Source organism: Temnothorax nylanderi, unplaced genomic scaffold (genome assembly GCF_030848795.1).
Source record: "Temnothorax nylanderi isolate EJ_2023f unplaced genomic scaffold, tnyl_v1.0 TNYL_tig0486_pilon, whole genome shotgun sequence".
In the NCBI taxonomy this organism is placed as follows: Eukaryota; Metazoa; Arthropoda; class Insecta; order Hymenoptera; family Formicidae; genus Temnothorax; species Temnothorax nylanderi.
In genome coordinates, this window is record NW_027249548.1 from 6,262 (window position 1) to 29,549 (window position 23,288).

Genomic DNA, 23,288 nt, shown 5'->3' on the forward strand with positions numbered 1-23,288 from the left:
ACCTAGATGTTGTGCATACCATGGATCTTTCTTATATACTCGCATGGAGGGAAACGATCGTCGCTAATCAGAGACTGTTTTTCTTCATCATTGAGGAATATAATTATCTTGGGTGAGTTTACCTAGATTTTAATTATTATACTTTACTGCAAATTTTCAAAACGTTTTATTTCATGTATCTTAGCACGTCTGAAAGAAACGAAGAGATATTACGGAAATGAAATTTATATTATCACAGCTTTTGATGAATTTATTGAGAAAGTTATGCACCGGACGATCATTCGATTTGCAATTAGGCTATCGGTTCTCTTTATGTTATCAGAACAAGAGGCGTGCAGTTGGCTTTTCCACCGTTTCTACATCGTAAGAAAATAAATCTATTTTTCGATAATTAATTTCGATAATAATGTGTAAAGATTTATATTGTAGATTTCAGACCGATCATATCAGCATTGTACAATCTCAACTTTGGGATATGAATATTCGCGCTTGGGGCAAAATCGATCATTGACACAAACGTTTGAGAGTTACAAGCTATTGCATATTGGGCACAACGACTGTCACGTTATTCAATAACTTCTAAAGGTACGCTCATGCATTATCATTGAGTCTATTTTTATATTAAACGCAAATCTTGTTATACATATGTGTCAATGTATATATTTTTAATACATTTACAGAAGTTTTAACAAATAGTGCTTCGAGCAAAGAAAAATTTTACAGCAGATCATAAACAGTACCTAATAAGAGAACGTGATTCCTTTATTAAAAGATTATTGTTGTAGCTTCGGATTTAATTTCAATGATTGCCTTTTGAATTATTTACAAATATTACTAAAAACGTGGAATCCAACGATAACCGTTTCGAATACAAGCGTGAATAAAGGCAAATGATATAAGAAATAATATGTATTTGTGACAATTAATTTAATATTTGGATATTTACATATTTTTATACGTAGATCATTTTCGTATGATATTGAACACCAATTTAATAATCGAGTATATATTATAGAGTTACTTATCTGTAAAGATGAAATCGATGAATTAAGAAAGAAAGTAATGGAGTTGTTGCGCAAAATGGAAGATAAATCCATGTGAAGCGATGTATCTCACGTTATGGGAACAACGTAAGCTATAAAAATGTTTGGATAGTATAGTTTCTTATAATGTGAATTTTACATTTAAATTTCCAGATTACATTTTACCACTATGAAGTGTTTATTATACTAATGGATCTCATAGGAGACAAAAATATGGAAAAGAGAAATTATCTTTGCTTCTTGCAAAATTACACTCGGAGCGGGTAAATTATAATAATTTCGCATATATTAATTTTGAATTTAATAATCATACTATCAATCATGACAGGCTTCCTACACCAATGGAACACGATGAGTGGATACAGCTTAATCCTGGACATAGTACGTTGCCGCCGATAGCCCAATGGAGACTTCCGTTCTTGCTTAAAGTCGATATTTGGAAAATCATTAGTAAATATATTTCAGAAATAAATTTATGGCCAGCCCTTGGATGATTACTTAACTTAATTTCACATTTTATTAATTCTCGTTACTAGCACCTGAGTTGAATTTAAGAACATACGGCAAGTGGCTTGACATCGCACCCGTACTTAATTTGGAGGCACATCTCATATGCACATTAGCTATTAAAGGTGAAGTGACACAAGTATGGGGAAATATTCTACTGCATCGAAAAATACTGCATGGTCGCTTTATCCGAAAAATACCACGTTGCTCAAAGATATCAAGAATGTATACAACGGATGACAGATTCAGATGGATTCTATTATGGTACTGCAGCATTGTACTATGTCGTAAATCATACACCTCCGGGTGCTGATCGCGTTGCTGCCGCGAAAGATGTTACGAGTATGCTCAGCTGGCGGCACAGAATTCCACTAAATTTGAAGAAGGAATGTTAGAAGTACGGTAATCTCTGTGTAAAGTACGTGTCTATGTTGTAAAAAATATATTGACTTCTATGGCTTTACTTTCAGAAATTAAATCCAAATATTTGAGATTTACGTCCGAGCATATTCTACGTACGTACGGATTGGAGAAAGATGAAGTATCTTGCTCTAATTGAAAATCCGTGCAAGCTGGTGTATGAATTGTATAACGAGAAAGCATACCATTACGATATCGAACTGCAACCAACTACAGACCCGATATTAACGCTGCTGTTAACGAGCTGGGTAAAACTGTTCTCGTTGAATACGATAAAATTGCGTATGGATTTATTGGAAGAATGGCTACAATCTAATGCCAGGTATACCGAATTGTCTCAAAGCTTTACAGAGACGTTTCTAGCGACGAAAGAGTCTGATCAGAATACCAACTATGAAGATAATTTACTTAGGTAATATTGTTGGTACACCATTTTTTTATATTCAATTTCTAAATCAACAATTGATTGTGAAATATACTTAATTGTAGGATATTTATATGCTGGGAATATGGAGATATGGATTTGTTTGCACAATTTCTTATAAACATAGGTTTCGGCAATCGTCATGGCGAGACTGAATATAGTTGTTAACGTACGATATCGAGTATTTCGAATATTGCAGACTGTCGTTGATACTACAACGTTAGAGGAATTGACCAAGCAAGATATATGTACCTTTAGGTATAAATAATTATAATAAATTATTGTTTATTTTATCGGCAGAATATAAATTTTTCTTGCATATTAAAACGTTGATCTCACTTCAATATTTCAGAAAGTATATGAAATCGTTACAGTACACCGGCAAATTGGAATCTTTAGAATTATGTTACAGCGTTGATACATTTGACACATGTTGTAAACGAGATATTCAAACTTGAGAATATCAATCCGTGATGTTAAGATACAGTTAAAAGGACTTTGCTTCTAAATTTTAGGATATTGATATATATGAAGTGAGCGAAATGTAAATCTGTGAGGTAAATGAGAAATAGTCAAAAGAGAAATATGTTGATTAGTGCCAAGAAGAAAACGTAGCAATTAATTGGGCTGATTGAATTGGCAGATCAAAGTGGCATTTTTTTCGTATGAAGTAATGAATGGTTTGATGTTTATATGACTAGCGTCTATGTATTATATTATAAATTCTATCTTACAATATCATAATATTTTATGTGTCGAAATATATTGACCAGTAGTCATTTTTTTATGGCACGTTTATAATACCAATTGTCTGTGGTAAGCAGTAAAATGACGTGCGATAGATGCAGGCGCACATTTGACTCGAATTAAAAATACAAATAAATTGTAATAATGTTATAATATGAAGTTTGTAGTTCGTGGTTAGTCTTTTGAAAGAGAGGAGATAAATATTAACTTGACATTGTTTTCTGCTGAACGCACCTGATGACATACATGATGTCCGTTGATTATACATTGTACCCATGTTCTTTAAATTACGCCAACTACAAAGAGAATATATATATTGCTTTGAAAAATAATTGTAGTGCAACTACTCTTAAAAAATAAAACAAAATTGTGTTACCTAACTCAACCCAAGTGGTATGTATCTTTGTATTCCTGAGGATCTTTCTATCAACCCAAGTGGTAGTAGTTTTAATTCTCCTTGATAAAATTATAATATTACAAAGAATTATTTAATCATTTTAATCACAAAGAATTAAAGAGGTAACATTATAAAATAAAAATATTTAATTAAAATAAAATAAATAAATTTTTCTTGTAATATGTATTACGGTGTATTCATAGAAGATATCCATATGTATTGTAAAAATTGCAATTTTTATTTATATATATTTTTAAATATGATTTTGAAAATACGTATTATTAGCAAGCTATTTTTTATGTATTTTTACAACATGCGTTTTGTACAATGCAACATTAAACATTTGCTATTTTATTACTTGGTCAAATAATAACAAATACCTAATCATAAGTTAAAAATTTACATATCTAAAAAATATATTTAAGTGTTATTATAAAAGTATAAATTATCCTCTAGAATTATAATATTACATATCATTATTTATATTTAGTTTCAAAAGAAGAAAATCATTATACTTGTATAGTTAATCATAAAAGGCATGGTGATAATAGTTTTATCGCTGCATTATTATATATCATAATTTAAATAAGACTTCATTATGTATCACATTTCTGTTACTTGAAAAAAATGCTTTTTAATTTTAATTTATGTAACATACATGTACACGCTTATAATATATTAATTGACTGTATTTTTTCATAGATTGAGAACAGTTCTACGGCGAAAGATGGAACAGGAAGTTTTGAAGAAACAATCGTATCATTAGACGAAAGATTTACTAAGTATTGACACGACTTCTAGATCGAATTTGTGATTTGGGTTGTGATAATAACAATGAGAAATTACTTAATGTGTTATGTCGGTAAGAATTTTATTTATATAATTTTTATGCATCCTTTTTTCTCACACAATTGATATAAAATTAGATACTAATTAATTTCTAAATTATTTATGTTTAAATTAGACTTGACTTCAACATGTTTTACACCGACATACTAATACGTCGAGGGAAAGAAAGACCGTCCCGCAGCAAGATATATCTGGCTAGTAATATATTATTTCTCATTTATGCGTACATTGCACATGCAGACGTTGTACGCATGCATGCATGAAAGATGGAGTAGACAATAATCTGATCAATATTACATGTTTTATTGTTTTTTTATTTTACAAAAAAGAAATGATTAGTTCAGGGTATATAAGAGTACATAATATAATGGAAGTATATATATAATATAATGGAAGTATATAATATAATGGGTATATGGAATCTTATCTATCTATACTGTCTGCCTCTGCCTCTGCCTCGTCTAATGCCCCAATGATAGTATGGTGATGAAAGTCTGTACAGAAAGGCCATAAATCTTCTTCTTGCCGCCGTATCCCCGTGGCTCTGCCTCTTGGTCTTTGAACTGTAAAATAATATGTATATTGTATAAGAAATTTTATGAATTAAATACATATAATATGAATTAAATTTATATATAACGAGAAGATATTTATTAATTTCGATAAACATATTACCTTGTCTATTATCTTCGGTATAAATTACGGTACTGCACAACTTGTATCAGTTGTATTGTGGAGTCCACTCTTATAATGTGGCATACTTTTGAATTGATAGTATAATTACTGTCATTAATAACAATTCTTTCCACTGAAATATTATTTATGGTAATAGGAGAGAATAAATTATATATAAATAACCAGTACGTTATAGTGAGCTATGTTCTCTTCTAGCTATATTAATTTTTGCCATCATATTGTGACAGCAGTCCATGCACCATTTCTGCTGTGTTTTCTGCTGTTATTAGCTCATATGGCTCATGTCCCATTCTTGCTACATTTTTACTATCACATTGTGACTGTATGTTGTGCACGATTTCTGCCGCGTTTTCTGCGATTACATTGTGGGCAGCAGATCGTGCTGCTAGAAAATAAGCTTAATGAGGACGCAGGGGACAGGAATCTGCTCGATGGTCATGCTCGGATCTGCTGGCATACTGTCGGCATTCTGCTAGCATTTGGCTATTAGGGAATAGTGTAATAGTAATAGCATAATGTTAAAGCTAAATGGCGCGCGCGAAGCGCGCGCGTCTGTAATGTCTAGTGTCATATATTGAGAGACCGACATATCTTACGAAGAAGTATCTTAATAAATAAATTTTTACATTTGTTTGGACTTTACGTCGTAATATCTTCGCTTATTAATTTACCTACTAGATCGATCGATAACAATGCGAGCGCGATATCGAAACTGGCGATACTATAGTATCGCCAATGTCGAAAAAGTGAAAGTTACATTTCTCTGATATATATATATATATTGAGATATATTGAGAGACGTCGACGTTAGTAGAAATATCTTAATATAAAATTTTCGCATTTCGACTTTGCGTCGCAATATCTCCGCTCGTAGGACACGTAGCGGAAAAATAAAAACACGTTGGCCTTTGGCCAACTCGAACGTGCGTATCCATACGTATAAAGTAAAGTACCAGTTCAAATACAGATAGCGAATTGGTTTCAGTCATAAAATGTTCCATAATTTATGTGCTTTTAAAATATGCACAATGAGATTTCCGTGCTTATTCCCTTTCGCCGACCTGAACGTGAATACCCCATACGTACAAGAGTAAAGAACCAGTTTAAATACAGATAGCGAATTGATTTAGTTTTAAAATGTTTCACATATTATATGCTTTTAAATTATGCATAATGAGATTTCTGTGCTCATCCCTTTCAGCCGATCCAAATGTAAGCACCCTATACATACAAGAGTAAAGTACTAATTCAAATATAGATAGCAAATTGGTTTTAGTCTTAAAATGTTCCACAATTTATATGCTTTTAAAATATGCACAATGAAATTTCTGTGCTCATCCCCTTCAGCCGACCTAAACTGTAAGCACCCTATACATATAAGAGTAAAGTACCAGTTCAAATACAGATAGCGAATTGGTTTTAGTCTTAAAATGTTCCATAATTTATATGCTTTTAAAATATGCACAATGAGATTTCTGTGCTCATCCCCTTCAGCCAACTCAAACGTAAGCACCCTATACATACAAGAGTAAAGTATCAATTCAAATACAAATAGCAAATTGGTTTTAGTCTTAAAATGTTCCACAATTTATATGCTTTTAAAATATGCACAATGAGATTTCTGTGCTCATCCCCTTCAGCCGACTCAAACGTAAGCACCCTATACATACAAGAGTAAAGTATCAATTCAAATACAAATAGCAAATTGGTTTTAGTTTTAAAATGTTTCACAATTTATATGCTTTTAAAATATGCACAATGAGATTTCCGTGCTTATTCCCTTTTGTCGACCTGAACGTGAATACCCCATACGTACAAGAGTAAAGTACCAGTTCAAATATAGATAGCGAATTGATTTTAGTCTTAAAATGTTCCACAATTTATATGCTTTTAAAATATGCACAATGAGATTTCTGTGCTCATCCCCTTCAGCCGACCCAAACGTAAGCACCCTATACATACAAGAGTAAAGTACCAATTCAAATACAGATAGCAAATTGGTTTTAGTCTTAAAATGTTCCACAATTTATATGCTTTTAAAATATGCACAATGAGATTTCCATGCTTATTCTCTTTCGCCGAGCTGAACGTGAGTACTCCATACGTACAAGAGTAAAGTACCAGTTCAAATACAGACAGCGAATTGGTTTTTGTCTTATAATGTTCCATAATTTATGTGTTTTTAAAAACACTACAAAAAAGCGTGATATTCGTACAAAATTACCTTTTTCAAAAAAATGCGCCAAGTACACGCATAGTAGTATATATGTATTATGTTGTTACCTCGAAAAAAACAAAGTGGTAGTATTATACCTCGAAATAACATCCTGTACATACTGTTTATAAAATGCGTAATACTACAAAAAGGCGTGATATCTATACAAAATTACCTTTTTTAAAAATGCATATTTACCCTATTATATATAAATAAAGCAAATTATAATTTTGAAAGAAAAAATTTAATAAATATTTTTAACTGTAGAAACGTAAAAAATACGTTTCTTAAATCATGATTTAAATCATATTTTAAACACATTTTTGTTCAAACGTTTCTTAATGGTTCTTTACGGTTATGAAACTAACTATATATACGTTCAAAAAACGTATAACTAATATTATGTGCTACCTGGGTTTTTTACGAGCAGAATCAATCACTATTTGTACTTGCGTTTGGGAATAATTTGTACTGTAAAAATATAAAGTTTTATTAGTAGAATCAATCACTACTTGTACACTCGGGATAATTTGTGAAAATATAAAGTTTTAGATTTTGTATCCTTACCGTTCGTTCGGAAACTACCCTCGATTTTCTCTACTTTAAAGTATTTAAAAAAATTTGAAGATTTTAAAAGTAGGGGAGACCGGGGTTAACTCGACACTATTTTTTCAAAGGTAATTTTTAATATTTAATTAAAATTTTTAGGCAAATTTAATGGTATATATTTAAAGAGTGTTCCTTCAGGTACAAAATTGATTCAGAAAGTTTTGCTGTACGTCGCTCTGTTTTGCCGCCAGGAAAGGAAAAATGACGCAAAGACAAATTTTCGAATTGAAAAATGCCGGGGCAAACTCGACACCCCGCCGGGGCAAACTCAACACTTTGTCTGATCGACACAATTTGATTTGGAACTTATTTTTACTGTCTGAAAATAAAAATACATTGTTTATTGTGTATTTAAAAAGTACAAAAATTCGGAATAAAGTAGCTAGAACAATCATTTGAAATCATGAGAACAAAAATTGTTGAACTTTCAATTATCTTCATCTAAACTCATGTCTGAAAAACAATTAATGCAGGTAAACTCACGATCGGACGTACGCATACATTTGTCATGATGAGCCATACGGCTGCATGACAAGCATCGTTTGTTACTGGGAGCCGATGAAACGGCGTGGTATTGACTTTGCCTCGGACGTCGTTTTTACTTTTGTCACTTCAAAAATATGAAAATTTTGAAAATATCTAAAAACGATTATCGGATTCATATAGAGCATCAAATTTTCCATGAAAATCACTTACATATAGGTTTGCAAGATTAAAGCTTGATGAAAGAGTAGAAATTTTCGAGAGATCAGAAAAATTACTTTTCACCATCAAAATGCTTATGTCGCGCTAAAAATTACACCATAACTCAGAATGTCATCAAATCCTGTTGATAATACTAGCACATAAAGACGCATTTACAGTAGGAAAGGCAAGTTTTTACGATAGATTTAAATTAGCAAAAAGTCTAGTGTCAAGTTTGCCTCAATGTCGACTTAGCCCCGGTCTTCCCTACATAATTTTAGAGTTATTTTAACCGACCCAGCAACTAATTCCTTTAATATATTTTACTTCTGTCATGATGCTAATACCCCCATTCTTTATTCATTTGGTTGATATTCGTAGTCGGATCTCATTTTTATGATCGTCTTAAGTACAATCTTAAGATAAGTCAATCACAAAACATTTAAGACATTACTTAAGATGGTCTTGAAATAAGATTTGACTATAAATAACGGGCTATTAAATTAAATTGTATTATGTAAATATATATTTTCTTTTACAGGTCTTCTGGGAAAAAAAAAAAAAATATATATATATATATATATAATCCGGCTGCTCTTTGGCGCTATATAACGGCTGCCACAAGCGCTGGCAAACATTGGCTGCTATTAGCGCTAAATTTTGGCTGTTTACGGCTATAGTTTTAAAAAAGCTGCATTAGCAGTCATAGAAAAACATCTTATTTTTAACAACTAACATGTCTGTACACACAAAAAAATACATTACTTTAATGCCTACAGACAGAAATATAATTGTCCAGGGCCAATGGCTGATGGACATACATGTGGATCATTTCCATCGACTTTTACAAAATTGTTCCGATTATAGACCGGTAGAAACACGGCAATTGCCTGATACGATTCAATCTGTATCACAAGATAAAAAACACATTCAAATATTGTATAGTAGTTCGTCACATTGGGTGTGTAGTTATTATGATTGGAAAAAGTTGGTAAGAAATAATTTATACAAGCAACATAATATAGATGCATATTTTACATAAAAGCAATGTCTGACAATGTTTATATATATATTAACAACTTCAGACACATTTCTTTATAAGGTGTAATTTTTTTCTGTTAAGATTAAGATGCGTAATACTACAAAAAGGCGTGATATCCGTACAAAATTACCTTTTTCAAAAAAAGGTAAAAAAAGGCGCCAAGTACACGCATAGTAGTATATATGTATTATGTTGTTACCTCGAAAAAAACAAAGTGGTAGTATTATACCTCGAAATAACACCCTGTACATACTGTTTATAAAATGCGTAATACTACAAAAGGCGTGATATCCGTACAAAATTACCTTTTTTAAAAAAAAGGTAAAAAAAGGCGCCAAGTACACGCATAGTAGTGTATATGTTGTTACCTCGAAAAAAAAAACAGTGGTAATATTATACCTCAAAAAAATCTAAGTAACAAGTGGTAGACCTAATCTTTGTATCTCGAAAAATCTCGAAAAAACCTAAGCAGTAGTATCTTTACCTAAAAAAAAACCGAAGTAACAAGTGGTAGACGTAATCTTTGTATCTCGAAAAATCTTGAAAAAACCTAAGCAGTAGTATTTTTATTTAAAAAAAATTATAACTCAAGTGATACACACCTTATTAAAGATGAGTCGCGCTTCAAGTGATCTATTACAATTACAAAAAAGAAATGATATCTCTTTTTAAATTACAGCGCCAATTACAGAGAGAATATACATTGAGAATCTTTGTATTTCGGAAAATCTCGAAAAAAACCTAAGCAGTAGTATTTTTATTTCCAAACATGTTGTTACCTAGAAAAAAACAGTGGTAATATTATACCTCAAAAAAATCTAATTATATATATACCTTAACAAAATTATTATTATATCACGAAATTGCGTTACCAAACTCAATCCAAGTGATATATATTTCAAAAAATTATCTCACAAAATTGTCTCACAAAAATTGTCTCACAAAATTGTCTGATAAAAATTGTCTCACAAAATTGTCTCACAAAAATTGTCTCACAAAATTGTCTCACAAAAATTGTCTCACAAAATTATTAAATTACAAAATTGTTACTTTATTCAATCCAAGTGATATCTACCTCGAAAAAACCTAAATAACAAGTGGTATCTATTTAAAAAAAAAATATGTGAAATCTTTTAATACTGCGCCAATTACAAAGAGAGAATATATATATTATATATACCTTAACAAAATTATTATTATATCACGAAATTGCGTTACCAAACTCAATCCAAGTGATATATATATTTCAAAAAAATATATGAAATCTTTCTTTAAATTACGCCAACTACAAAGAGAATATATATATTGCTTTGAAAAATAATTGTAGTGCAACTACTCTTAAAAAATAAAACAAAATTGTGTTACCTAACTCAACCCAAGTGGTATGTATCTTTGTATTCCTGAGGATCTTTCTATCAACCCAAGTAGTAGTAGTTTTAATTCTCCTTGATAAAATTATAATATTACAAAGAATCATTTAATCATTTTAATCACAAAGAATTAAAGAAGTAACATTATAAAATAAAAATATTTAATTAAAATAAAATAAATAAATTTTTCTTGTAAAAAACTTGGCGCTGCTTTTTTAAAGTCTATCCAGACAAATTTGCATCGCGCATAAACATAAGCGTAAGAAATTGATTGGTTCAGATATATGTGCAAAAGGAAATAGACCAATCCATCTCTTTATGCATATGCTTATGCACCTATGCAAGTTTGTCTGGATAGACTTTATTAACCCTTAAATGCCACCCGGGGTCCAGCGGACCCCAGACCCTTTACAATGATATATTTTTAAATGTTCCCCCAAAAATGGAGCTCATGCTCCCATTGATGATAGTTGAGTGATTGACCTACCCGGTTGTACACTTAGCAGTACTCAGTTTATTTAATTTTTTAAATTTTTTATACTATGTTGAAATTGAAATTTTAATAATATAAGCATTTTATTCTCTTTTCTAAGCCTTGAACAACATTGAAAATAATTTTCATAACTAAATATAAAAAAATCAATGAGTAAGGAGACATTTTTCATGCTGGGGTCTTTTAGACCCCATGTGTCATTTACGAGATTCTTGAGAGGTGTGGCATTTAAGGGTTAAAAAAGCAGCGCCAAGTTTTTTACAAGAAAAATTTATTTATTTTATTTTAATTAAATATTTTTATTTTATAATGTTACCTCTTTAATTCTTTGTGATTAAAATGATTAAATGATTCTTTGTAATATTATAATTTTATCAAGGAGAATTAAAACTACTACCACTTGGGTTGATAGAAAGATCCTCAGGAATACAAAGATACATATCACTTGGGTTGAGTTAGGTAACACAATTTTGTTTTATTTTTTAAGAGTAGTTGCACTACAATTATTTTTCAAAGCAATATATATATTCTCTTTGTAGTTGGCGTAATTTAAAGAAAGATTTCATATATTTTTTTGAAATATATATATCACTTGGATTGAGTTTGGTAACGCAATTTCGTGATATAATAATAATTTTGTTAAGGTATATATATAATATATATATTCTCTCTTTGTAATTGGCGCAGTATTAAAAGATTTCACATATTTTTTTTTTAAATAGATACCACTTGTTATTTAGGTTTTTTCGAGGTAGATATCACTTGGATTGAATAAAGTAACAATTTTGTAATTTAATAATTTTGTGAGACAATTTTTGTGAGACAATTTTGTGAGACAATTTTTGTGAGACAATTTTGTGAGACAATTTTTATCAGACAATTTTGTGAGACAATTTTTGTGAGACAATTTTGTGAGATAATTTTTTGAAATATATATCACTTGGATTGAGTTTGGTAACGCAATTTCGTGATATAATAATAATTTTGTTAAGGTATATATATAATTAGATTTTTTTGAGGTATAATATTACCACTGTTTTTTTCTAGGTAACAACATGTTTGGAAATAAAAATACTACTGCTTAGGTTTTTTTCGAGATTTTTCGAAATACAAAGATTCTCAATGTATATTCTCTCTGTAATTGGCGCTGTAATTTAAAAAGAGATATCATTTCTTTTTTGTAATTGTAATAGATCACTTGAAGCGCGACTCATCTTTAATAAGGTGTGTATCACTTGAGTTATAATTTTTTTTAAATAAAAATACTACTGCTTAGGTTTTTTCAAGATTTTTCGAGATACAAAGATTACGTCTACCACTTGTTACTTCGGTTTTTTTTAGGTAAAGATACTACTGCTTAGGTTTTTTCGAGATTTTTCGAGATACAAAGATTAGGTCTACCACTTGTTACTTAGATTTTTTTGAGGTATAATATTACCACTGTTTTTTTTTTCGAGGTAACAACATATACACTACTATGCGTGTACTTGGCGCCTTTTTTTACCTTTTTTTTAAAAAAGGTAATTTTGTACGGATTATTATATACTTGTTAGTAGAAAAATGAAATATTTAATGCAAAAGACGGTTGTAGTTCCGAATGACCCCTGCTCCCGATCGACCTAAAATTTTACAGATAAGTTGTTTTTGATGTAAAAAATGAAGTGCGCGTGGTCCCAACTTCAGGAAATAAAAAAATTTTCTTTTTTTATGATAGCATTTATCGACTAAAATTGATTCTATATGATATATATGTTACTGTAAAAGTGATAAATTCGATAATTATACATAATTAGCGGTTATTATGCATAACACAGACACACACAAAAAATTTTTTTCTGATCTGGAGGTCTGATCATGTTTACTTTATGTTTTTGGGGTCGCTGAATCCGAATCCGAGGTCTATTTAACCCTATCACATCAGGATTATTCCGAGTCCCTGTCTCGTAATACGCTTGAGTGCGCCTGCCATGACGGCATCCAGGGCATCCAGGGACTTTGCCGGATTGCTCCGTTGCCCACCGTCACCACGTGGAGGTGCCCTGGATGCAGACGCACGCAAGATATAATCGCTCTGCATAGAACCTGAGCTTTGAATTCTTTGACAGAAAATGTCTTCTAGAACCACGTACCAAAATATGGAGATTTATCACTGATATATATTTTTCATATTTACAAAGACTCATGAATGAATGTGCATAGAATTAGAGCATTTTTGGAGACCTGACAGATACGCGTAAATATGAAGTTAAATGTCTGACAAACGTGGTTTTTGGAGTTGATAGATTTTTGGTTAAGTGCCCTTACGAAAAAGTAGTACTAGCAATCAGTACTCAGTACTGAGTGATCAGTACTCGTAGTATTGAGAGTATTAGTATGTTAATACTCATGAATACTGCAGAATGGTCAGTACTGTGTCTGTCAGTGCTTACAGTACTGGCAGTACTACAAGCAATAATACTCATTAGTACTTCAAAGTATTGAAGTGGTCAGTACTTTATCAGATTAATATTCAGAGTACTATCATGATAGTACTGCCAGTACTGTAAGAAACTAATAGGCACAGTACTGACCATTCTGCAATATTCATGAGTATTAACATACTAATACTGTCAATATTACGAGTACTGATTACTCAGTACTGAGTACTGATTGCTAGTACTACTTTTTCGTAACGTATCTTGGAAATACTAAATTAATAAAATACTAAACACACTAAACTATCAATATGACGTTATTTTAATATCATCTTGACTTTTTGTTCTACTTGGATAGTACTGCGTAAGTAGGGGAGAGTGGGCTCCCTTGAGCCACGGGGTCCAATGTGACAGTGCGAGTTTTCTGTATTAACGTTCTGCAAAATAGTGACGGTGGGTATGAAAACTTTCGTTTTCACAAAACATATAACTTCCATCAAAAAATTATGCCGAAATAAGCATATATACTTTAGTTAAAGGCAGATATGTAATTGGAGCCTTGCAAAGTAAATTTTTACTTGTTATAACTTTTTGATATGTATGGATTTCTAGGGATTCTACAGTTAAAAAAAAATTCATAAGACGTTCGTCGGGATCTAGGTTCAATACCAACGTGCGCACAAAAACGTTTAATTGTTCTGTATCTGAAATATTTACGATAAATAATATCGATGTTCAGTGGGGTCCAATGTGACGCAGGTTGATGGGGTCCTCTGTGCCACGCTTACAGAACTATCTAACCTACCTACGTGACACCTCGAGTTTCCGTAGTGTGTTTCGATCGCGGAATTGTAAATGTTAGTGCCTAAATTTTCCTATAAAATGAAATAATTTCCATCGATAATCATATCCACACTTTCATTTTCTCTTTTTTTCACCCTTTAGTTACAGAACACATGTAATCGAGTCGCTGTGAGGCAATATTCGTTGATCTTTGCTAGGTTACGACAAAAAGTGAGGTTATAGGACTTTGTTTTCAGTTTTCAATTTCTTAGGTCATCTGATGAAACAAATATGACACGATTATTGATAAATTGGTTCTCTAGCACAGTCTTGGTTTTTCAATTGACCAAAGATTTGTAATAAACAGGATTTAAACAGATCTCTTCTACGTGTCACAGGGTACCCTACCTTTCACATTACATGTCACAGTGTACCCTACGCTATGGCTCAATCGACCCCACGCGTGGGATCCACTGTGACAAACGCAGCATCTCGAAATATCATTATTTTTTCAAAATATTTCTGAAAATTTACTTCTTAAATCATTTACAAACAAAGTTTATTATATTAAACATCGAATGGTCTCATTTATATTATAATGAAGTTATTAACATTTTTAAATTCACATTTTTAATGTGATTTGAAAAAACGTGGTTCAAGGGTGCCCACTCTCCCCTACTGCGCCTGCACCACACGTTAGTATCCCACGATTATTCGATAAGTACTAAAAGAGTACTGGAGGGAGTACTGGAGGGAGTACTGGAGGGAGTACTGGGGGGAGTACTGGGGGGAATACTGGAGAAAGTACCGGAGGGAGTACTGGAGGGAGTACACTAGAGGAAGTACTGAAGGGAGTACTGAATGAGTATTGGATGAGTACTGGGAAGGAGTACTGACGAAGTCAGTATGGTCGAATTTAGTAGTACTTTGAGTACTTATGTCTCCAGTACTTTCACCAATACTTTTTCCAGTATTAAAACCAGTACTACTTTTTCATAAGGGTGGGTTATAGGGTTATGGGGTTTAAGAGCTTGGGTTTTCAGATTACAACTTCATTCTTAGGGTTATATGTGTTTAATAGCTTAAATTATGGGTTTTTTGAGGTTATGGCAAAATCCTGATGTGATGGGGTTAAATAGACCTCGGATTCGGATTCAGCGACCCCAAAAACATAAAGTAAACATGGTCAGACCCCCAGATCAGAAAAAATTTTTTTTTGTGTGGCTGTGTAATTTTCAACATACGGTGATAAATGTGATAAATTATAGCAAATTTATCAATTTTACCGGTAATAACCAAGACCCTTTGGTAAAAGTAATAAATCTTTCATTAATTTTGTTGTGAATGGAAAAGTATGAATCTATTGTATTTACGCATATATTTTTTCATCCACACAACAATTGGGTTGGGTTACCCTTATGAAAAAGTAGTACTGGTTTTAATACTGGAAAAAGTATTGGTGAAAGTACTGGAGACATAAGTACTCAAAGTACGGATTCAGAGACCCAAAAAACATAAGGGTACCAAATTTCATGAAAATCAGACCATTTTTTGTAATTTTGATCCGCCATATTGGATCCGCCATTTTGAATTTTGAAAATCTGACTTCATATTCGGATTCAGAGACCCAAAAAACATAAGGGTACCAAATTTCATGAAAATCAGACCATTTTTTGTAATTTTGATCCGCCATATTGGATCCGCCATTTTGAATTTTGAAAATCTGACTTTATATTCGGATTCAGAGACCCAAAAAACATAAGGGTACCAAATTTCATGAAAATCAGACCTTTTTTTATAATTTTGATCCGCCATATTGGATCCGCCATTTTGAATTTTGTACATCTGACTTCGGATTCGTAATCAGCGACCCCAGAAACCCCCGAGTAACAAGTTTCAAGCAAATTCAGAAAGTTTTACTTTGTTTTTTCTACGTTGCGGCTATAGCCGTCATACACACTCTTGGCCACTTTTGTTTTTGCGGCTATAGCCGTCATACACAGTCAACGGGTTAAAAATGGTAATAAATTCATTATAATATAAATGAGACTATTCGATGTTTAATATAATAAACTTTGTTTGTAAATGATTTAAGAAGTAAATTTTCAGAAATATTTTGCAAAAATAATGATATTTCGAAATGCTGCGTTTGTCACAGTGGACCCCACGCGTGGGGTCGATTGAGCCATAGCGTAGGGCAAGGATGCCAGACTCGCGGTTTTTGCCACCCACTGCCAGCCAGTGGTGGGGATGGGCAGAGATGCCAACTTTACGATTCAGCAGCCAGCTTCGAGCGTCGAGCGGTAGAAGAAGATAGACAGATCTGCTGTCTTCTTCTTCTCTCTCGGCTATTGGCTATGCGATTTCGGATCTCGTGAATGCCGAGTTGGCGAGGCGACCAGACGACGCGTGACATTATATCGGCGCGCGACATTAATTATCGATGTATTTTCCTACATATTAATAAATCTAAAAAATCACTTAATAAAAAATTATTATATACATTGTTTTACATGTTAATACATATAATTAAAATTTGAATTAAAATATAAAAATCGACTTTTGGCCAAAATGTACGCTTTTTTATTTAAAAAGAATCTATTTAACAATCTCTATTTAAAGAATTAATTTCAGCACAATGATATTATTAAGCACTAAAAAAATTATAATTTATACTATTTTTCTTTCTGTTATTGAATTTATTTGCCATTAAATGTATAACGTACATATTGTTTCTCAACGGAAACTGCGAAAAAGTGGTGGTCTCTTCCGTCAGGAGGAAAATGTATATATATATGCATGTATATACACACACAGCAAGTTCCTTATTTACACATTTATATTCCACAAGCGAGGTGTCTATTATGAACAAGATTTGTTACGTTTTTAATTGTTAAGCGTGATATTCATTACGGACAATATTTATTACACGCTTATGCTTTTTAAGCGTAATATGTCTACTACGGGCAAGATTTGCTATTACAAAAATATAAAAAAAATCTTATTAATCTAATAATAGGGTATTATAATAAGGTATATTTATAATTAAACAACTAGCAATATACATATATACATCTTTATTAATCAATCAGGTAATCTGTAATGTCACAAATTCGGCCATTTTGGAAACATTCCTCGATCCATTTACATTTGACAATTTTTATAGATGTTTGCTCGCGTGCATTCACGTTTCTTACAATAGTGCATATCTCATCGCTTGTGTCTTCTACAAACGCATGCGTAACGGAATTATCAATTTAGTCTTTAACTGTAGGTACCTGACATGAAACGGAATTTAAATTTAGCATAACACGATCGATTCGCAAAGAATCCAATTATATCTCTAAACAGCGAATAAGGCGATATACTCCCGAATAATTCCTTGTCCATCTCTTTTTCCTGCTCACTGGTTAACTGGTTGTCCGCAAGCTAAATAATTTGCACGATTAGATTAGTGCGATAATTTATATATATATTTAGTAATAAACGTTAATTTCAAGTACCTCGTTCGTCATCTTGCCTAATGAACGCTTCAAACTTTCTTCATTTGCGTCAACAGAAAAATTGTCGTAATATTCATCATAGTTTTCTGCAACTTTCTGTCTAGTACTGTCCCGACTGCATAATAATTCCCATGGTAAAAAATTGTCTGACGAAGCCCAGTCGGATTGATTGGTGACACGTTTAAACCAATCCAAAGTTACAACATCGTATTTTTTACTGTTTATAACTTCCTTCGCTCGTATCTGAAAAAGGAATTTGTTCTATTAGTTCGATAACTATTGCATGTATTCAAGCTTGAGTTGCGCGATAACATAACAGAAAAAAAAATATATATATAGATATTTCCTACCGTTCTATTATTGCCTACTATCACGCAGAAAGTATTCTTCATAGGATTCTGCACAATCCTTGCGCTATGCTGCTGCAGTATTTCTTCAATCTGCTCTTTCGGCAATTCATCGGTGCCATTAATCACACAAATTTCTTTTCTGTGTAAGTTCCGCGTGAGTACTACGCGCTCGCTGTACATCTCGGCCATCTCGCTGTCCATCTCGGCTATCTCGCTGTCTTTTCTAATTGAATGATATAAAATCATAAGTAACATAATTTCGGTATCCAATATGCTGTCAAATAATAATAAATTGTTTGTAACTAACCTGGCCTTAATTCCAAATTCCGGCAAAGCGATGCAGAGGTGGCTGCAATTGCAATTTGCGCACGGGTTCAAGCCGGCCTGTCGCGACGCGTGAAACACTTTCAGATCCGTCACTGATGCCAGATTAGTATGGATCTTGGTACGATTCGCTCCAGTGAGTTTGTCCGCCCTCTCGGTAGTCTCGCGATGTCACCTGTATTCCAATCCGCCCAATAAATGTAGTCCCGATACTGCGTAACACTGAACGGATAGACACGGAGATGTCAGCCCAGTACAATTTGCGCCCAATATAGTCAATTGTCAGACCGTTCGCCCGGCTGATATGCAAAACGATCACTTGCCGCTGCGTGCCATCCAATAATGCCCTCTCGATACTGCCGGTATCAGCAGCCTCCTTTACCCACCCACCGATCTACCTCACGCGATGAGCCGCGTCTCGAATCTTTAATTGTTTTTCTAAGTTAGAAATTCTCATTTCGGAATCAACCGTTTTGCCGTTGATCAGCTTGTCGCCTTATTTTGAGTTCGCAAAATAATAATATTGACATTATAAGGTATTTCACACACACACAATACACATACACATACACATACAATACACATACACACGGAAAGAGAGGGTTTTATTAAGTCACTGAATACTGTGGGAGTGACGAACCACGGGGTCCTGATCTCTTTCTGTTACACACTACATTTTTGCTATTATTTATATATATATTGCAATTTTTTCCTTTTTTTTGTATAAAGGGATGTGTAACGAACCGACGAAAAGACGTAAGCGAAGCTTTTCAGAAGCTTGGCTTACTGATGATCGTTACAAATCTTGGGTACGCAAAGTACCATCCGATAATACGCTTTATTACTGCAGTATATGCAATAAAAATTTTTCCTGCAATGCAACACATATTTCAAAACATCCGGATTCTGCGTCTCACAAAAAAAATATTGCGAAAAATTTACCATCAAGTAATGATGATAATAATTTGTCAATAAAAAAATTTTGTAAATCATGGTTACATATTGAGCAATATAAATGTTGGTTACGCGAAGTGCCACATGATCCAAGTTTATTTTATTGTTTAATTTGCGATAAATCTATTGCTTGTAGCTCAAAAATCAATTATCACGCGAAATCGAAAACACATATTGACAAATGTAAGAGTAGTTGTAGTGAAATAAGCAAATCCAATAAAGATTCGAATACGCAAACTAATGAATCGCGGACATTTGATGAGCGTGTAAAAGAAGCGGATATTAGATATGCCGCATTAATCGCTGACATAAATATTCCTCACCAAAATGCAAAAAAAATTCTTGAATTCTTTCAATACCAAGGAAAAGATCCTGATGTTTTGCAAAGCATGAGCATGGGTCGTACAAAATGTAAAAACATTACTACTAACGTTTTGTGCCCAATTGAGACGGAACGTGTCGTTGACAAGATTCAGAACACAAAATTTACAATATATGTAGACGAAACATCTGACATTTGTAATGATAAATGGATGACTTTCCTCGTTCGATACGTTGACCCGGAGACATTAGATATTCGCTCGCAATTAGTTAAATTAATTGATATCGATGCCAAAGATTCCAGCGCGGAGAAGTTGTTTTCTGCATTTAAATGTGAAATGTTAAATTTACAGATACCATTTTTAAATATTATTTCCTTGTCATGCGACAATGCGTCAGTCATGACAGGGAAACATTTATCATTCAAAAAAAAATTGGAAGAAGTATGTCCACATTTATTAACACTTTCATGCCCTTGCCATTCTTCCGCGTTAGCAGCACATGCTGCATGCAAAAAAATACCCGCATTTTGCGATGAATTTGTAAAAAAAATTGTTAGTTACATTAACAGCAGTCCAAAACGTACGGCTATTTTTCGTGAATTTTGCGAATGTTTCCAAGAAACAAATCGCAAATTATTAAAATTATCTGATACACGCTGGCTTTCTCACCACGCATGTGTAGTAAGACTTCTGGAATCTTGGGATACAATTAAACATTTTCTTAACGAAAATGTTGTGAGCGAAAAAACACAGTCTGGAGAACATCTATTGTCTATAATGGGTAATGTAGAGACAAAAGCTTATTTTCTTTTTTTAAAATATATTTTAAATTTTTTCAACGCGTTTAATGCATTTTTCCAAGCATTAGAAACGCGAATTTATTTATTGCAGCCAAAATCTGTAAAGTTTCTTTATGAAATCTGCCGAAATTTTTTGAAGGATAAGCACTTAAAACCATTCTGTATAAACATAGAGTTCTCTCTAAAGAAGAATCAAAAAGTTCTGAATAAAGTTAGTTTAGGATCATAATGTGATGAATACCTTGACGAATTAATGATGCAAGGGCACAAAGACGCAGTGACAACTATTAAAGAGAACTGCTTGACGTTTTATGTGACTGCTGCAGAAGAAATTCGTAAAAGGTTACCTGTGAATGATTTATTTTTATCAAAATTACAAGTGTTTGAACCTTCTGTAAGTTTATTCGATACTGATAGAGAAACATCATTTAATGATGTTTCTTTCGTAGCTAAAACTATCGGCGGTTTTGATCAAGTTGTTTTAAAAAAAGAATGGATTGCATTGCCATTAGATTATACAATAAAGAAGAAAGAATGTCTTTCTACATTACATTTCGATAATATGTGGAAAAAAATTTTGCAATGTCAGCACCCAAATAATATTGCTAAATATCCAAGCTTAACAAATGTTCTGAATGCTGTCCGATCACTTCCAAATTCAAATGCCGATGCAGAGAGAATGTTTTCCACCTTAACTAACTTAAAAACGAAAAATCGCAACAAACTTTCGTCGGCTACCGTTAATGCCATTTGCGTTTTTAAGTCAGCATTGAAGGCAAAAGGAGAAACATCTATAAGCATGACGATTGAAGACAAACATTTGTCTCTTATGTCGGCGGACAAATTATACGCTAGTGCTGTTAAAAAAGACCACAGTACTTTAAGGCTGCATGCTGGGGATGATTAAATTATTAACAATTTTTAAATTTTTTATTCCTTTGGCTATAATTGGCACACAATCGTGACGATTCGACCATTGGTTTTGGTCCTCGTCGTCAAGACGTTAATAATCTTTGATACTTATATATAAGCATCTCATATTTAAAATAATTTAAAATTGCGAAAAATATTACCTCAGCCAGGGTTCGAACCTGGAACCTCCCTCATTCCGTGTAGGGCGTCGTACCAATAAAAGTATCAAAGATTATTAACGTCTTGACGACGAGGAGCAAAACCAATGGTCGAATCGTCACGATGATTGTGTGCCAATTAATTATAGCCGAAGTAATGAAAAATTTATTTGTTTATTATAATGGCAATTTACGAATGTTCTTTAGGTTTTATTATACACCGCGGCTGAATATCGGTGTCTCCATCTTATTATTGTTTAGTGTGTTATTGCGATAAATATTACCACATGCCTCAGTGGTCAAATTGGTACGACACCCTACACGGCATGAGGGAGGTTCCAGGTTCGAACCCTGGCTGAGGTAATATTTTTCGCAATGAATTTAATAATTTAATTTAATTTAAATTATTTTAATTATGAGATATGCTTATATATAAGTATCAAAGATTATTAACGTCTTCACGACGAGGACCAAAACCAATGGTCGAATCGTCACGATGATTGTGTGCCAATTATAGCCGAAGGAATGAAAAATTTATTTGTTTATTATATTGGCAATTTTGTCTATAAAAGACATCACGCTTCAAAATGATAAGCGTGTAAAACATCTTGTCCGTAGTAGACATCACGCTTAAAGAGTATAAGCGTGTAATAAATAATGTCCGTAATGAACATCACGCTTAAAAATTAGAAGCGTAAGAAATCTTTCCGTAATAGCCATCTCAATCGCTTGTAGAACATAAATGCATGTGTAGTGTACACACACACACACACACACACACACATACACCCAGGGAAATGTAAAAAATTATTTTTACATTTCCCTCCTGACTGAAGAGACCACCACCTTCTCGCGGTTTCCGTTGAGCAACAATATGTACGGTACGTTATACATTTAATGGAAAATAAATTCAAAAACAGAAAAAAAAACAGTGTAAACTATAATTTTTTTCAGTACTTAATAATATCATTGCGCTGAAATTAATTCTTTAAATAGAGATTGTTGAATAAACAGATTCTTTTTAAATAAAAAAACGTACATGTTAGCCAAGAGTGGATTTTTATATTTTAATTCAAATTTTTGTATTAACATGTAAAACAATGTATATAATAATTTTTTAGATTTATTAATAGAAAAATACATCGGTAACACAGCCCCACAAAAAAAAAATTTTTTTGTTCGGCGGACCGGACTAGTCAATTCTTACGTATTTTGGGTCGCTGAATCCGAATCCGAGGTCAGAATTCAAAAGTTGGTTCGTGTTTTTTTTT

General features: G+C 32.6%; 4 long non-coding RNA genes across 5 annotated transcripts; 2 read left to right on the forward strand and 2 right to left on the reverse strand.

The window, feature by feature from the left end:
• Positions 1-448: 448 nt before the first annotated feature.
• On the forward strand, positions 449-2,035 carry LOC139783293 (uncharacterized). 2 transcript variants are annotated; one of them, XR_011721193.1, is made up of 5 exons: positions 449-585; positions 1,197-1,306; positions 1,372-1,493; positions 1,580-1,947; positions 2,021-2,035. It is a non-coding gene; the product is annotated as an uncharacterized lncRNA (long non-coding RNA). The 2 variants fall into 2 exon arrangements; XR_011721192.1 differs by lacking the exon at positions 449-585 and having other exon boundaries at positions 1,154-1,306.
• A 447-nt stretch (positions 2,036-2,482) lies between these two features.
• LOC139783294 (uncharacterized) lies at positions 2,483-5,019 on the forward strand. The gene is made up of 4 exons (XR_011721194.1): positions 2,483-2,652; positions 4,241-4,400; positions 4,503-4,581; positions 4,732-5,019. It is a non-coding gene; the product is annotated as an uncharacterized lncRNA (long non-coding RNA).
• Positions 4,748-5,306, reverse strand: LOC139783295 (uncharacterized). The gene is made up of 2 exons (XR_011721195.1): positions 5,063-5,306; positions 4,748-4,950 (listed from the first exon to the last, which is right to left on the reverse strand). It is a non-coding gene; the product is annotated as an uncharacterized lncRNA (long non-coding RNA).
• Positions 5,307-9,608: 4,302 nt separating this feature from the next.
• LOC139783296 (uncharacterized) lies at positions 9,609-10,357 on the reverse strand. Its single transcript, XR_011721196.1, has 2 exons — positions 9,939-10,357; positions 9,609-9,763 (listed from the first exon to the last, which is right to left on the reverse strand). It is a non-coding gene; the product is annotated as an uncharacterized lncRNA (long non-coding RNA).
• Between the last annotated feature and the right edge of the window lie 12,931 nt (positions 10,358-23,288).